The sequence below is a fragment of the Podarcis vaucheri genome (assembly GCF_965113315.1).
Source record: "Podarcis vaucheri genome assembly, chromosome: 2".
NCBI lineage: Eukaryota > Metazoa > Chordata > Lepidosauria > Squamata > Lacertidae > Podarcis > Podarcis vaucheri.
This window is the reverse complement of record NC_138760.1, coordinates 16,452,455-16,470,600: the sequence shown is the minus strand read 5'-3', so window position 1 is coordinate 16,470,600 and position 18,146 is coordinate 16,452,455. Positions and strand designations below refer to the sequence as shown.

General features: G+C 46.1%; 2 long non-coding RNA genes across 3 annotated transcripts; one reads left to right on the top strand and one right to left on the bottom strand.

Annotated features, from left to right (window-relative positions):
* The first annotated feature begins 325 nt into the window (after positions 1-325).
* LOC309526728 lies at positions 326-10,569 on the top strand. The gene is made up of 2 exons (XR_014216886.1): positions 326-960; positions 9,840-10,569. It is a non-coding gene; the product is annotated as an uncharacterized lncRNA (long non-coding RNA).
* LOC309526689 lies at positions 6,603-17,107 on the bottom strand. 2 transcript variants are annotated; one of them, XR_014216841.1, is made up of 3 exons: positions 17,001-17,107; positions 10,365-10,540; positions 6,603-7,498 (listed from the first exon to the last, which is right to left on the bottom strand). It is a non-coding gene; the product is annotated as an uncharacterized lncRNA (long non-coding RNA). The 2 variants fall into 2 exon arrangements; XR_014216842.1 differs by having other exon boundaries at positions 6,603-7,124.
* Between the last annotated feature and the right edge of the window lie 1,039 nt (positions 17,108-18,146).

The window sequence follows — 18,146 nt, the reverse complement described above, 5'->3', positions numbered from 1 at the left end:
AACAGAGGAGGGTGGGCAGTAAGACCCTGAGGCAGAATGCAGGAAAGCAGCCACTTCCTCTTTTCAGGTTTCCCTTCTCTGTGAAGCGCGATTTGATTTTTGCCTGATTTTTCGGCTCCAGGAACCACACATTCGCTCAATAACACGCACAGACATTTCCCCTTCCTTTTTAGGAGAAAAAATCTGCGTGTTATAGAGGGGGAAATACGGTACATTAAAACATCAGTCATTAAAAACCTCCCTAAACAGGGCTGCCTTCAGATGTCGGCTAAACGTCAGATGGTTGTTTATTTCTTTGACATCTGATGCAAGGGCGTTCCACAGACTGGGTGCCACTACCGAGAAGGCCCTCTGCCTGGTTCCCTGTAACTTGGCTTCTCGCAGTGAGGGAACCACCAGAAGACCCTTGGTGGTGGACCTCAGTGTCCGGGCTGAACGATGGGGGTAGACATGCTCCTTCAAGTGTTGTTGGGATGCAATTTACATCATCCCTGACCATTGGTCGTGTTGGCTGGGACTGATGGGAGCTACAGTTTGAAAACATCGGGGTGAGGGGCATCACATTGGCCTCCATGGATGTAGGACTTGGGCTGCATTATGCTAGTATCTATGAACTTTCCAGTCTGCTCTGTCCCTGTTCTTTGTAGCCTTTGAAACTCCCTGGATCACCTTGGAATTTCCTTGGGACACTTCTGAATATGATGACATGTTCTCTTACCATGTTGTGGTTGTGTACACTCTATGATCTCACTAGGCAATCCAATTCTAGAACAGAGCTAGCCAGTGCAGTGCTCTCCAAGGGCTGTTGGGACTATAACTCCCATCTTCCATGACCATTGCCATGTTCACTGGGACTGATGGGAGTTGGAGTCTAACAGCATCTGAAGGGCGCATGGACTTAGAACTCTGAGGTGGTTCTAAATAAGTGGAGCATCTTCTGTTTACATGACTGTCATCAAGGTGAGTCCTCTAATGTAAGGTTACCAGATTCTTTTCAATGAATCTGGGGGCACTTTTCAACTTCAATAGGAATGATAGGATTTTGAATGCGGACTGATTTGTAAATCCGGGGACTGTCCCCAGGAAACGGGGACGTCTGGTAAGGTAAAGGTAAAGGGACCCCTGACCATTAGGTCCGGTCGTGACTGACTCTGGGGTTGTGGTGCTCATCTCGCTTTATTGGCCGAGGGAACCGGCGTATAGCTTCCAGGTCATGTGGCCAGCATGACTAAGCCGCTTCTGGAGAACCAGAGCAGCGCACGGAAACGCCGTTTACCTTCCCGCCGGAGCGGTACCTATTTATCTAATTGCACTTTGTGCTTTCGAACTGCTAGGTTGGCAGGAGCAGGGACAGCAACAGGAGCTCACCCCGTTGCGGGGATTCGAACCGTCGACCTTCTGATCAGCAAGTCCTAGGCTCTGTGGTTTAACCCACAGCACCACCCGCATTACGTCTGGTAACCTTACTATAATGCCCAGCGGTACGAGGAAGCCCAACCATGGCACCGGTAAGAGCTGGCCAGAGAGCACAGAAAAGCTTCCTTGGTGCAACTTTTCAGAGTGCAAAAGGACAAATATGGCGAAGAGCAAATAATGAGTTGACTCCAGAGAAGCGCTCCACTCACACAATGGGGCCTTTCTGGCTTACCCCTGCTTCACAGCTCCCAGCATCTCTCAAATGCTGCTCTTTGAGGATCAAGGGAACTTCTGGAACACTGTGGGTAGCGGCATATGAGAAGCAGTAGAATGGGAAGAATGAAGCAAGGCAGCCTTATGAAAGCACCTTTCCACTCATGCAAGACACCTTTGGATCCAAGCCATTGTAGATGTTGTTGAACTTCAGCTTTCATCAGCCCCAGTCAGCATGGCCAAAGGTCAGGGAAGATAAGACCTGAGGCCCATCAATATATGAAGGGTACCATGTTGGCTACTCCTGTCCATAGATTTAGGAACATAGGAAGGTGCCATTGGTCCATGTAGCGCAGCATTGTCTACACATACTGGCAGTGACTCTTCTGGGTTCCAGACAGAAGTATCTCCCAGCCCTACCTGGAGATGCTATGGATTAGAACTCAGCCCCTCTACATGCAAAGCAGTAGGCTATTCCTCTTCTCCCTTTTACCTCTTCTAAGGATGACCAGAAGCGGCTTAGTCATGCTGGCCACATGACCCGGAAGCTGTACGCTGGCTCCCTCGGTCAATAAAGTGAGATGCGCGCTGCAACCCCAGAGTCGTCCACGACTGGACCTAACAGTCAGGGGTCACTTTACCTTTAAGGATGACTCAACATTCTGCAATATTTTCACATTCAGATTTTGACCTCCAGATTTGACCCCCCCAAACTTGCCATTTGAATTCTGGAATTGAAAGTTGACATTGCAAATCACCTGTCTTGATGGGCTAACCTGAAATGAATGGATATAAAATCTACTACGTTCTACTGCAGTGCATGGTGATTAATGTCAAATGGTTTTTACTTAATGTTGTTGCTGCTGCTTCATTGTTTTGATTTTTATTGTTATTTAAACTTGTGGAATTTATTGCTCCCTCCCCGCATGTGAGCTCTCTTGAGATTTTGAAGTCAAATTTGCTCCCCAAAAAAAAGACGGCAGACAAATCATTTAAATAATTAAAATAAAATGCTGACTGCTGCATCATGTTTGCTGACAGATAATGTCAGCTGCTAAGCGCTGCTTGTGGGACAGCAATGAATTCCAAATTATACTGAAACAAATCCTTGCAGTTCAGTGGGTAGACCATGAGACTCTTAATCTCAGGGTGGTGGGTTTGTGCCCTACACTGGGCAAAAAAAAATACTCCATAGCAGGGGGTTGGACTAGATGACCCTTGTGGCCCCTTCAAACCGTAACAATTCAATGATTCTCTTATCTTTGTTGAAGGTTCAACCATGCAAAGGAAATTTGAGAATTACATACAGTGGTACCTCGGGTTAAGTACTTAATTCGTTCCCGAGGTCCATACTTAACCTGAAACTGTTCTTAACCTGAAGCACCACTTTAGCTAATGGGGTCTCCCACTGCCGCCGCGCCGCCAGAGCACGATTTCTGTTCTCATCCTGGAGCAAAGTTCTTAACCCAAGGTACTATTTCTGGGTTAGCAGAGTCTGTAACCTGAAGCGTCTGTAACCTGAAGCGTATGTAACCCAAGGTACCACTGTACTACTGTTACTTCTTCTTCCTCCTCCTGCTCCTCCTCTACAAGCTGTGAAACAGACCTGAGCTGAAACTGATCAGCAGGAATGGGTGATTCCCAGGACAGAAGCATATCCCTGTCCCTGGAATACTCTCACTTGGCAAGCTTGAGCGCAGCTTTTCTCTCCTGGTAGAATGCTGTGATGGGACATTTTTAATTTGATCCACATACAAATTGCCTGTGACTAAGTTCTAATTTATGCACACACACACACATTTCATTTTCATTGTATATTATTGTGGAATTAAAGAGAGCGGGCACCCCAAGCCAGGTAGAGGCCCGTAGATAAACAGAAGCATGACTCAGCACGCCTCTGCCTGCCTGCCTCTTGGTGGATGAACAACTGCATGCACAAACAGGTGTCTGTCACACACACACACACACACACACACACACACACACACTTCCCCAGTCACACCTAGGAGATGGGACTCTGTCCCCATCAGGCTAGGACCCAAAGTGGTGCTACCTGAGGCATGTCCAAGAGCCTGAGCATCCTCAGTGGTCCATTTAAGGATGTCCCCCTACCATTACACAGCAGATCTCCATGTTGTATCCCAACAACCGTCTTCTGAAAAGTGAAAATAAAAAAATTCCTTCCAGTAGCACCTTAAAGACCAACTAAGTTAGGTTGATGGACTTCCATTTCATGCGGCTCAATGTGGTGCCTTCCATGGTTCCAGTTACAGATAGGTAGCCGTGTTGGTCTGCCATAGTCAAAGTAAAAAAATTCCTTCCAGTAGCACCTTAAAGACCAACTAAGTTAACTTAGTTGGTCTTTAAGGTTCTACTGGAATGAATTTTAACTTAGCACCTTAGGTGCTACTGGAATGATTTTTTTTTATTTTGACTATGGCAGACCAACACGGCTACCTATCTGTTTCTGAAAAGTGGTCAGTAACGATGGGAGTTTTAGTCCAGCTACATCTGGGGTGTCACTGCTGAACTGTGAAATTATAATGCTGTGCACGGAACACTTCTAGGAAGGTCAAAGTGCAAGAAGAAGCTAAGAAAGCTTTTGATCAGATAACTAGGCAGGGCCAGCCCACACATGAAGTAAGGCAAGGTGACCGCCTCAGGTGGCAGGATCTCCAGGGACAGCAGATCCCAATATATATCTTTATTCCTCCCTTGTTCCCGGTGTCAATTTTCACTCATTCCTTCTTCCCTGGCAAGGAAGGGGGCACCATTTTGTCATTTGCCTCAGGTGTCAAAATGTATTGGGCCGGCCCTCTGACGGATTTGGGATAGATAATTGTGCAACACCAGTACATGTCACACCCTTGTTGCTTGAGCTCCTCTTTGCCTTGCCCAAAACCTGAGCTCTATTACCCTTTGCTGGCAATCACTGAAAGGCCTGGGTGTCACTCACCACTTATTTCAGACACTTGCTCTGGCAAGTAAAGGCATGATGTGGAATTGTGTGAGCATGCAAAGATTACTGAGTCCTGTGCCTTTTAGCATCATGCAAGGCTCTACTTAGTAAATAGGAGGTATCTGTGCCACTTATGGCAATCATGTGACTCATGACTGAAGCAAAGGTGGAGGAATTTTTGGAAGTATGAATGCGGGCAAGCCAAGTCAGTCTCCCTCTCTGTGTCTAGCAAAATGGAAAGGCATGTTAATTATAAACTGTCTGCTCTATAGGGGGGGGGGTTCATCATGCTGGTCGATGATCTTTGGTGGGCTAGGGATAGGTGGAAGCTGTTTCCTGGTCCTGCTGGATCTCTCAGCGGCCTTTGACACCATCGACCATAACATCCTTCTGAACCGTCTAGAGGAGTTGGGAGCTGGGGGCACTGTTGTGCAATGGTCTGCTCCTTTCTCCTGGGCCCTGTCCAGAAAGTGGTGTTGGGGGATGAGTATTCAGATCTCTCACTTGTGGGATGCCTCAGGGCTCCATCTTCTCCCTAATGCTTTTTAACATCTATATGAAGCCTCTGGGAGAGATCATCAGGAGGTTTAGGCTGGGTGTTCATCTGTATGCAGATGATACCCAGCTCTACCTCTCCTTTAAATCAGAACCAGTGAAGGAAGTGCAAGTCCTGTGTGAGTGTCTGGAGGCAGTTGGAGGATGGATGGCAGCTAACAAATTGAGGCTGAATCCTGACAAGGCAGAAGTACTGTTGTGGGGGGACAGGGAACGGGGAGGTGCGGTGGACTCCCTGGTCCTGAATGGGTAACTGTGCCCTTGAAGGACCAGGTGCACAGCCTGGGAGTCATTTGGACTCACAACTGTCCATGGAGGTACAGGTCAATTCTGTATCCAGGGCAGCTGTCTACCAGCTCCATCGGTACTCTGGCTGAGACTCTACCTGCCCACAGAATGTTTCGCCAGAGTGGTGCATGCCCTGGTTATCTCCTGCTTGGACTACTACAATGTGTTCTACATGGGGCTACCTTTAAAGATGACCCGGAAACTACAGTACAACTAATCCAGAATGTGGCAGCTAGACTGGTGACTGGGAAAGGGCGCCGAGACCACATAACACCGGTTTTGAAAGACCTGCATTGGCTCCCAGTACGTTTCCGAGCACATTTCAAAGTATTGATGCTAACCTTTAAAGCCCTAAACGCCCTCGGCCCAGTATACCTGAAGGAGCATCTCCACCCCCATCGCTCAGCCCAGACACTGAGGTTCAGCTCTGAGGGCCTTCTGGCAGTTCCCTCACTGTGAGAAGCAAAGTTACAGGAAACCAGGCAAAGGGCCTTCTCGGTGGTGGCATTCTCCCTGTGGAACACCCTCCCTTCAGATGTCAAGGAGATAAAGAACTATAAAACTTTTAGAAGACATCTGAAGGCAGCCCTGTATTGGGAAGTCTTTTTTATGTTTGATGCTTTATTATGTTTTATATACGGACAAGGTATAATTACTATTATTATTATTATTATTATTATTATTATTATTATTATTTACTTCTCTCTGACCTGACTTCATACATCCGATGACGTTGGCATTAGTCCACAAAAGCTTATGCCATAATGTTAGGTCACACCAACTCCATACATTTAAGGCACTTAAACAGTTATGGCTTCTCCCCCTAAAGAATCCTGGGAATTGTCATTTGTTAAAGGTTGTGCTGGGAATTGCTGCCATGCAAGGGGTAAACTACAGTTCCCATGATTATTTGGGGAAAGTCATGACTGTTAAAGAAAGTGATATGAGAGTGTTTAAAATATATTATGTGGATATGACCTTAGTTGTTAAGGTGGCACAAGATTCTTTGTTCTCCTCTCCCTGCCACCCAACCCAGAAACCATGATATATCATATGATAATAAAAAATCAGATGCATGCAGGCACAATGTCAGGAAAGGGCAATTTTTTGTATTTCATTTATATTTCAATCAATTTTTTTTATTGATTTTCAAGATTTGTCACAAAATAACGTAACAAAACACACAACAAAGAAAAAAACAAAAACACATTACAACAATAAACTAAACACAAAGAAATATTATTTCTTCAAATCCCTAATTCTCATTACATTGCTAACTGGCTTCCTCAAATCCCCTCTAACTGAATTTCATTATATCACCTATATAACGGTTCTCCAAATTCATATTTCTAATTATATTGATTCCTTTCAATTACTAACCTCTTCTCCTTTATTAATATTCTGATCCTTAATGTTTACTACCACATATTCTTATTCTACCCCTAAGCCTATTTATTACTTCCAAGAATTTTCTATTTAGCTTATATCACAATATTTAGCTAAGTATTCTTTAAATTTCTTGCAATCCTCTTGTGTCTCCTCTTCTTTCTGGTCACGGATTCTTCCAGTCAGGTCAGCCAGCTCCAAAAAGTCCAACATCTTCATCTGCCATTCTTCTATTGTAGGTATTTCTTGCGATTTCCAGTTTTTGGCTAATAACAGGCTTGCTGCTGTAGTGGCATACAAAAACAGTCTAACAGAAGAATTTCATTTATAGAGAGAAAGAAAGAAAGAAAGAAAGAAATGAGTGAGACTGGAAAAAAGGAAAAATACTGTTACATTACCATACATTAATATACAAATGTGTATATTCTTATTACCCTAATGCACATATAATTGTCAATAACCTAATATATTCTGTGTAAACTCATTCTGAATATCATTGTAATTATCCAAAGAAAGTCTGCATCTATAAGCTGTCTGTTCATATGTTGCTAGTGTTGTCATGTTGTCAAGCCATTGATCAAGGGGAATCATATCTCTATTCTTCCAATTCATAGTATCAGTCTCTTGGCCACCACTATGGTGCGTAGAATCCATTTTTGCTGTCCATTTGTTAGCAGTTTACTGAACAAAAGGAAGTGGTCAGTTAGCAACCATAATAGAAGGGCATAGCCGCAACAGAAAATAAAGAGAGAATGCACATGGGATGTTGTCACTGTGTGCATGCATATTGGAGCAGACCGAAGGCCGGTCTGATCCAGGATTTTGTTCCTAACAGTGATCAACCAGAAGCCTCTTAGGAAGCTGTGACGTTAACTTATGAGAGTGCTGGAGGTGAAATAGTTAAACACATTACCCAATCAGGACCCAGGGGGCGGAGTCAGAGGGACTATAAAACCAACTCTGGGAGAGGTGAAGGGAGGAGTTCATTGGGAGTTGGGTGGTTGCTTGGAGTGGGAATGAATTTGGCTAGAGTTTCTGAGTAGGTTGAGTGAGTGTAGTGAAATAAGCTGAGTCGGGAACAGTTAGGGGCTAAGAAGACAAGTAAATATCTGAGAGGTGGTTTAGTGAGTGAGAGCAGGTAGCGGAAGTTATAAGTCTGGTTAGTCATCCCATGATTGTAATTGACCGATACCGTTTATGAAACCACATGCTTGTTCAACTGCAATAAATAAACAAAAGTTTATGTTCCAGTTTAACCCTGACTGAACTCAGTATTGTACCAGGTAGGGCCTGGATGGTGGCAGAGAGAAATAAACACAGGGATCAATAGATGGTGAAACGTCCGGGGACCCTGTGTGACCGCCACAGAAGCCCACAAGGACAATACTCTTGCTCCCCACCAACTGGCATTCAGAAACATGCAGCCTCTGCTAGTGAAAGCAGCGGCGGAGTGTATGTCCGCGCTGCCCAGGGCGGGTGCACTCCCGAGGGAGGCAGGGCGTGGAGGGTGCCCTCCCACGTGCCACAGTTCAGGGTAGGAGAGGGGTGGGGAAGCTGCTGTTCACTCTCTTTCTGCTTTCTGCAGCCATGTCAGACATGACCTGGCAATGGAGCTACTGCGGCCGAGTGCGCCTCGCACAAGGGGGGATTAAGGTAAAGGTAAAGGGACCCCTGACCATTAGGTCCAGTCATGACCAACTTTGGGGTTGCGGCACTCATCTCGCTTTACTGGCCGAGGGAGCCGGTGTACAGCTTCCGGGTCATGTGGCCAGCATGACTAAGCCGCTTCTGGCGAACCAGAGCAGCGCACGGAAACGCCGTTTACCTTCCCGCCGGAGCGGTACCTATTTATCTATTTGCACTTTGACGTGCTTTCGAAGTGCTAGGTTGGCAGGAGCAGGGACCGAGCAACGGGAGCACACCCCGTCACGAGGATTCAAACCGCCGACCTTCTGATCGGCAAGCCCTAGACTCAGTGGTTGAACCCACAGCGCCACCCGCGTCCCCAAAGGGGGGGGTTACAAGGGGTCAAAAAATAATAATGGATGTACCGTGCCATATTAGAAGCAAAAAAACACTTGTTTTGATGAATTGGAAGAGCCGCAAAACAATTCCATTGAGCACATGGGCTGGCAATATGGACAGACTAGCTACATTTGAATGAATTGCATGTCGACGCAAATTAAGAATGGATAAATATGAAGAAATCTGGAAGGAATACTTAAGCGATAAGTGGTGGGAAGTAGGGAGAGGAGAGGTGGGGAAATATTGTTAAAAAGGTGTAGTTATAGATATAAAGGTAAAGGTAAAGGTACCCCTGCCCGTACGGGCCAGTCTTGACAGACTCTGGGGTTGTGCGCCCATCTCACTCAAGAGGCCGGGGGCCAGCGCTGTCCGGAGACACTTCCGGGTCACGTGGCCAGCATGACATCGCTGCTCTGGCGAGCCAGAGCCGCACACGGAAACGCCGTTTACCTTCCCGCTAGTAAGCGGTCCCTATTTATCTACTTGCACCCGAGGGTGCTTTCGAACTGCTAGGTTGGCAGGCGCTGGGACCGAACAACGGGAACGCACCCCGCCGCGGGGATTCGAACCGCCGACCTTTCGATCGGCAAGCCCTAGGCGCTGAGGCTTTTACCCACAGCGCCACCCGCGTCCCGAGATATAGATATATCAGTAGTCAAATCTGAATTGTTAAATTGTGTTATTAGTGTTATTGTGGTTTTTGTTGTATGTGTTTTGTGTGGTCGTTGTTTGTATTGAAAAAAATGATTAAATGATTTTTTAAAAGGGGGGGGAGAGAAGAGCTGCTGCCACCGGGCATGAGATGTGCCGCCCACTTGCCTGCCATTTTGCCACGCACACCCCTCAGTCATGACACCCGGGGGTAGGCCGCACCCACCTTCCTACACCTCTGAGTGAAAGGGGCATATAGCTGTTTGATAGCCGTATCTACAGTGGGTTGTATCCAGCTAGGGATTTGTATGCACTGTGTTTTCAAAACATATTCTTTCCCTCACAGAAGACTTGGCACTGCAGTTTGTTAAGGGATTCTGGAGAAGAGGAGACTGAGTGGACCTATGATGGCCATCTTCAAATATCTCAAGGGCACAGTCACATGGAAGAGGGAACCATTTGCCAGCTCTGCATATTCCAACATTTTCATCAACCTTTCTTTCTTTGAGGTTGTTCTCGCCTCCTTCCATTTCTGAGCTCAGAGAATCCTTGCTGCTGTAGTCACGTACATAAATACTGGCACTGAGACTTCCTTTTGGATTTCACTGTCTAGTATCCCCAGCAGGAAGAATTCCGGCCTCTTGGGAAAAGTCACTTTAATTTTTTCCCCCTTAATTTAATTATATAGCATGTTCCAAAAGGCCTTTGCCTTCCTGCAGGTCCATCACATATGATCACCCACATTTCCCTCTAGCCCCGGCCAACACTGGCATGTAGTCCTCAAAAAGTTGAATAAAGGGGGAAAGGGCTTTCAAACCTTGCCTCAGTGCCTTGTAATTGAATATCATATGTTATGTACTGAAGTTCTCACCCTGGGCCAGCAGGGGGATACTGTAGATAGTTTTCACTCAGGTCCACATATGCAAATAAGGAATTGAAAGTGACATTCAATGACTAGATAGTTACAGAAAGTTGTTACTGTTGCCTTGTACTGGAGCTCTATATAAGCAAGCTGGCTGAAGCCTTCAGTTCAGTTCAGTTCTGGGTCTGTGAATAAACAAGAGCTGTTTGAGGAATCGCTGTGTCGTCTGATATGTTCACCCACAACTTAACATCATACATGGAGGAGCCTTGAATACAGTGCACTGCAATCTCCACTGTATTGGGGAGCAGTCACTATGTGCACATTTCAGTTTCATCATATGGCATCTTGTTGCAACCTATCCAACCACCCCAGCAATACTTTTTGTCTTGATTTTATGCATAGTTAATGCAATCACATGACTAGTTGCGTCATGCAGGTTAATCAATATGTCCTCGTGTGATCGTTTACTCGCAAGCACAGTTAAGCAAGCCTAGAAACCAGTTAAGAGGTGCATTGTAGGCAAGACCTCAGAAGCCCACAGGCAAATGTAAAAGCCACCTGACAGTAATCATTCCATCAGGCTGCAGCAGAAAGAAAGATGTGAAACAGGGCCACTCCATGGGAGACCAGCTCTACTTGGCTCCCCCTGTCTTTGAACTGTCTGGACTCCAGCTGGACACGATGTACAGTGGTGCCTCGCAAGACGAAAAGAATCCGTTCTGTGATTCTCTTCATCTAGCGGTTTTTTCGTCTTGCGAAGCAAGCCCATTGGCCGGATTAGCGCTTTTAGCGGCTTTTAGCAGCTTTTAGCGGCTTTTAGTGGCTTATCTGCTGATTGGATCAGCTGATAAGTGGCTTAGCGGCTTAGAAAAAGGGGGGAGGGAAAAAAACAGCAGGAACTCGCAAGACATTGTCGTCTTGCGAAGCAAGCCCATAGGAAATTCGTTTTGCGAAGCACCTCCAAAACGGAAAACTCTTTCGTCTAGCGAGTTTTCCGCCTTGCGAGGCATTCGTCTTGCGGGGCACCACTGTAACTTTAAAATTGGGCACCTGAGTTTCCTTGCTTTCCTCTTCCCTCCTCATCACACCCTTTTTTACAACTTTGTGTCATCCCTGTTTAGATTGCAAGTCTGCAAGCAGCTACAGTGGTACCTTGGGCTAAGTACTTAATTCGTTCCGGAGGTCCGTTCTTAACCTGAAACTGTTCTTAACCTGAAGCACCACAAAATGGTTATCAACCCATACTTTGCAGGGAGAAAAGTAGCCGAGGATGAGCAATTTTAAGTGGGGGGGGGATGGTTGACAGAAGAAGGGGCTAAGAACCTCCTCCTGACATACTGGTTCTCTACTCAAAATTGTAGCCAATGACTTCTTTCCTTTTAAAAAAGTTGAAGCTGTACGGAACTCTATGAAATATGCAGTTTGGACCTGGGGATCTCATTGGGTTCAAAAGAATTTAGTTCTGATTTTTCCTAGATTGGACAGTCACTCCTATTTCAAATTAATGTTATCATCTAGATCTAGCACTAGAAGTGAAAAACCTCTGGAAGTCATGCATAGCTTTCTCCCTGACATGTTCCTTTTCATTGTACAGGGAATTCGTTGTAAGGTTAGGAACTGGAACAATCCCCACCTGGAGCAATGCACCAGGCACACTGAGAACGAGAGACACATACACACCCCAAGTTTGGACAGATGGGGCTGGGCCTCCCCAGGAATGAGTTCATTACCAACAACATTACCAAGAAATTCAGCCTTGCTGTCATTTGAAATATGCCCTGCTAGCATGATTGACTCCAGAAATTTCTAGAAGGTCTGAGAAGGAGTGTAAAGTAAACACTTAGGCACCCAGGTTATGATCGTCATTTGTATTTGCTGATTTAGATTGATCCACAAGATTAGGTATGCAAAGCAACTGTGAGAACTCTGGAAAATGCCGTGCCTGACTTCTAACCCGATTAAACAATTCCAGACACATAATAATTTGGCTATCCTGGAGCCCTGAGGGAGAGTTCCTCGTGCCTGAGGTACTACCACCCAGGGTTGACACACTCCTGAGACAAGGTGAGGTGACCGCCTCAGGCAGCAGAATCACAGGGGCAGCAGATTCTGCCTCCAAGAAATGCATTGCACACTCCTTGGAGGCCGGATCTGTTGCCACCTCAACAGCCCCTCCATTTCCACAGCAGCCTCTGGGTGAAAAGGAGGCTCTGATGGTCTTCTCCTGCAGGAAGCTTAAGAAACCTTGCCCCAGTTCCCCTGTGACAGATCTTCCAAGCAAACCTAGATAACTTGGCCCCGATGACTGTAAGTGTCTCCCTTTGAAGAAGAAAAATGAAAGGCACAAATACAAGATGGGTGACACCTGGCTTGAGAGCAGTACATGTGAAAAGGATCTAGGAGTCTTGGTTGACCACAAACTTGACATGAGCCAACAGTGTGACGTGGCAGCTAAAAAAGCCAATGCAATTCTGGGCTGCATCAATAGGAGTATAGCATCTAGATCAAGGGAAGTAATAGTGCCACTGTATTCTGCTCTGGTCAGACCTCACCTGGAGTACTGTGTCCAGTTCTGGGCACCACAGTTCAAGAAGGACACTGACAAACTGGAACGTGTCCAGAGGAGGGCAACCAAAATGGTCAAAGGCCTGGAAACGATGCCTTATGAGGAACGGCTAAGGGAGCTGGGCATGTTTAGCCTGGAGAAGAGGAGGTTAAGGGGTGATATGATAGCCATGTTCAAATATATAAAAGGATGTCACATAGAGGAGGGAGAAAGGTTGTTTTCTGCTGCTCCAGAGAAGCGGACACGGAGCAATGGATCCAAACTACAAGAAAGAAGATTCCACCTAAACATTAGGAAGAACTTCCTGACAGTAAGAGCTGTTTGACAGTGGAATTTGCTGCCAAGGAGTGTGGTGGAGTCTCCTACTTTGGAGGTCTTTAAGCAGAGGCTTGACAACCATATGTCATGTGTTTCCTGCTTGGCAGGGGGTTGGACTCGATGGCCCTTGTGGTCTCTTCCAACTCTATCATTCTATGATTCTAAGAAGCTTCCTTCTTTCCCTTTCCCTTCAGGACACAGGTGGGGCAGCTTTCTAAGACAGAGGACTTCCTCATGAGGAAGCTTCCATGGGCCACAAGCCAGTGTTGGGCAAAAGTGGGTGGAGCAATAGGTGTGACTCTTTCCCTTGTGCCCTGAGCTACATTCCAGTCATGTGAAAGATAAGATATTCTACGCCCACATCTCTCCATCCTCCATCCAGGCAAGCCAGAGGCATGATCACAGTTTAAGTCAGGGACCGGATCCGGCCCAATCGCCTTCTAAATCCAGCTCACGCACAGTCTAGGAATCAGCGTGTTTTTACATGAGTAGAATGTCTGCTTTTATCTAAAATGCATCTCTGGGTTATTTGCGGGGCATAGGAATTCATTCATATATATTTTTTCAAAATATAGTCCGGCCCCCCACAAGGTCTGAGGGACAGTGGAAAGGCCCCCTGCTGAAAAAAATTTGCTGACCCCTGGTTTAAGCACTCAGTGAGGGGGCAGAGCAGAGCTGGTGAGGTGGGGGGGAGGGTGGCCTGAGGAGAGGCCTGAGGACCAGACAGAGAGGCCTTGGGAGGGAGGCACATTTGGCTCCCAGGGCTGATTCCCCAGTCCTTCTCTAGGAGAGAGAATGCATGTGCTCTGGTTTTCTTGTTCTTTCTCCACTTCTGCTTTTCCAGCTCCTCAGTTTCCCCAGAAAGTTGCCAGCAGTCACTGTTTCTAATGCAGCTTCTCTCTCCAATCTCATTCAGCTCTATGCATTCCTGTCTGGTGCCTTATTGTCGCCATATGTGGCATTAGATACCTCCCGTCTCTGCCGCCTCCTAGATACTGGCCCAATTCGAATGTTGCCAGCCGAGTGAGTCTTTATTTCTGTAATCCTTCCTGGTATATTAATCAATCTAGCGCAGTGATGGCCAAACTTGGCCCTCCAGCTGTTTTGGGACTACAACTCCCATCATCCCTAGCTAACAGGACCGGTGGTCAGGGATGATGGGAACTGTATTCCCAAAACAGCAAGAGGGCAAAGTTTGGCCATCACTGAATTCTAGCTCTTTTGTAACAAGCCACACATTGTTTGATTTTAAACTTTGGTCTGCTGTTCTCTGATTGCTAATTCCCCCTGATATCAGTGTACCTTGCCCCATGACACACCCTGGCTCCCTGAGCCACGAGTGGAGATTCCTTACCTTCCAATACTTCTCCAATGAAAACAAGGACATGCTATTCGATGTCAGGAATTTGATCTCGCTGAAGACATGGACATTATATACCCAACTACACTGGTCACCTTGAGCCAATTCAACCTCTCCATCGAGGCTACCTTACAAGACGGTTGTAAAGGAAAGCATATGTGAGGGAAGGAATTGTGTACAGCACCTTCCACAGATACAGAAAATGAAATAAAATTTTAGCTGTATGCTACTTTCAGTTCATGTCAGGGGAAAAGGCAGGCTATAAGTGTTGCTGCTGCTGATGATGATGACAATGATGGAAACTGTGAGAATGCTCAGGAGCATAAAGGGTAAAGGTAAAGGGACCCCTGACCATTAGGTCCAGTCGTGACCGACTCTGGGGTTGTGGCGCTCATCTCGCTTTATTGGCCGAGGGAGCGGGCGTACAGCTTCCGGGTCATGTGGCCAGCATGACTAAGCCGCTTCTGGCGAACCAAAGCAGCGCATGGAAACTCTGTTTACCTTCCCGCCGGAGTGGTACCTATTTATCTACTTGTACTTTGATGTGCTTTTGAACTGCTAGGTTGGCAGGAGCAGGGACCGAGCAACGGGAGCTCACCCCGTTGCGGGGATTCGAACCGCCGACCTTCTGATCAGCAAGCCCTAGGCTCTGTGGTTTAACCCACAGTGCCACCCGCGTCCCTCAGGAGTATACCAGAGAGTAAATCCTATTGAACTCAGTGGGACCTATTTCTGAGTTGACAGTGTAAGGCTCCATTTTGTAATAAAGGAATCAACACTCTCTGTGTTTCCTAAGGAGTAGATGGCTGTTGAAGCATCGCAATGAAAGAATTTAAAGTGGATTAGTTGACCTTTTCCTTCAACATTACAGGAAGGGCTTTGTATGCCAGCATCACCATTTCCTTCATTTGGTGCAGGTTGTTTATTTTCAGGATAAACAGGACTCCGTTTGTGCACCTACACACACACACACACACAGATCACTTTTAATTTTCTCTGAGACGTGGAGGAGAGGAAAACTGGGAAATTCCAGGATCAAATGAGAAACCAGGGCAGCGTCTGTAATTCCGGGACTGTCCTTGCAAAATTGGGACACTTGGGGGGGTATGGGGTTCAGCTTGGGGGTGGATTTCTCCCCAGGGCAATCTTTGAGGCCTCAAAGGGTGGGGTGGGAGGCAAAAAGTAGGTGGAGCCTGTGGCAATGGTGGGTGGAGCAACAGGTGTGATTTTTAATTCTGTACAGCAGGTGACATATGCAAACATCAGACTGCCGCATTTCACAGATATATTCCTGCTGGGTGGTGATTGGGGGGGGGGACACATGAGAGTGAAGAGCAGGGACTATGAGTGATGAGCAGAGGGGGCATGGCCTATGGAAGCCTCCAAGGCCAGACAGAGAGGCCTGAAAGACCACCTCCAGTCCTGGACTTGACATTTCCCCTCCCCTTCTTTAAGTGAATGACCTGGGATTACAGACATGTCAGCCGGGTACATTGTAAGCAGCCTAAACTTCCATTTTGTAGAATGCGGGGGGGGGGGACATTTGTCTACTTCACAGGATCATTGTGAAGGGAAACATGACAAGGGTTGTTAAGTGTTTTCAAAGTTAAAATGTGATGTAAATCACAGGGGTAATGGTGGTTTTTTTAAAAAAAACCCAGCAAATGTCTAAGAAATGTTGATCGTACAGCTCGCGGTATTTTTTAAAAAAGCATTTTGTCCCATATATCTTTGTCGGGTATGGGGAGGGAGAGTAAGCAACCCCTATGTTTCACAAAACACCTTGAGGCTTTTCAAATTTCCCTTTGAATTAAAAAAAACCAAAAACCATTAAGTTTATACAACTGCATTAAGTGTCTCCTGATGGACAAGAAAGGACATGAAACAAACCCCACATCACTCCTGTCTCCACATAAATCCAGACAAAGTTCTTTTGTGCCTGAATGCATTGAGACACCTTAACGTCTCTCTCCCTGCTAGCCAGATTGGAGGGTATTTATTATTACTACTATTTTTTCTTCTTCTTTTGCTCACAATATATTTCCTTTGACAGTTTGTGCAGATAGTTACAGCACCATGTAATTATCGCCACAGCTAAAAGGCAAGAAATGATTTATTCCTGACAAACATCACCTTTTCAAGACAACGGCATTAACACTTACACTGCTTGTACGACTCTCTTGTCTTCTTTCCTTTTCTTCCAAAGGATGGGGGAAGGAGGAGGAGAATTAACCCTGACAAATTCTCTTTCATTTGTGCTAAAGTATTTTGCTTGGGAATGAAGGAAGACTGGAAAAAGTACCCAGCCTTTGAATGGAAAGGCGCTTCCTCATTCTGACGATCTACACACACACACACACACACACACACACACACACACACCATCTTCCAAACCTACCTTGGGGTTTTCTGGGCCTCTGCCTTCTGGAGAGAAAAGAATGTGCAAGCTTATCTCAGCACATAGCTGGTGCCCAGCTTACACACCCTGAAACGTCTGATTATAGCTTTTGGAGCCAGTGTGATGTATCATCTCAGAGAACCAGATGTGCCAAACAGACTCACTTTGGTGGGGAGGGGGGGGTGGAGAGAGAGCACCTTTTTGCAGAAGGGTTGAGTTGCATGGGTTGTTGCTGAGTTCCTTCCCTCCTCCCCCTTCCTTCTTTCTCCCAGAAGCCGTGTTCATAATTGCTCTAATATCGCTTGTAGCAAGGGAAGGGCTTGCAGTGAAACAATCAACATTCAAGCAATTTGCCAGCAATTTTTGTCTTCGGGGAATGGGCCCCTCTGAACTCATTCACTCCCTCACTCTCTCTCTTTCTCATTGAACAAATTTTTTTTGGGGGGGGGCAAAACAAGTCCTCCTCCTTCCTTCATCTTCTTAAATCCTCCTGAATCATCTTACTGAATCCAGCTCGATAACAAAAGCCAGCCTTCTCCAAATTGGATGCCTACCAGATGTTGTTGGTTTCTGAACTCCTATCATTCCTGATCATTGGCTTTGCTAGCTGGGGTGGATGGGAGCTGGAATCCACAGCAACCGGAGGGGTTGTGTAGCTCCTTCCTAGAAATCATGGTGCCACCCAATTAATTTGCTACACTTCCTTGCTACTGCCACTCCTGGTTTGCTGGTGTTTCTCGACTGGGTTTATCTGTGTGTTTTGAAAGCCATTGTGATTTTTTTTAAAAAATGTATGTTCTGTGTTGATGGACTACACAGCTCTCATCATCCTGACCATTGATTATGTTGGATGGGGCTTGAAGGGAGCTGGAGTACAACAACAAATTCTCTCAGGATGCAGCTTTTAGTGGCGTCTGAGGCTTTCCAATGGCTTTGTACTTTCTGGTTGTATATATTATCTAGCTGGTTAGAGAACTGCAGTTAAGGTGTAATGGTGTTTTATTGTTGTACATTGCCTTGAAGCTGCAGGATAGAAATTGCTTAAACAATCAAGCGAATCGGATTTACCAAAGATTTACCATAAATTATCAATTACATTGAATACTAACTATTACATATCACTGAATGACAAGGCCACATGCCAAA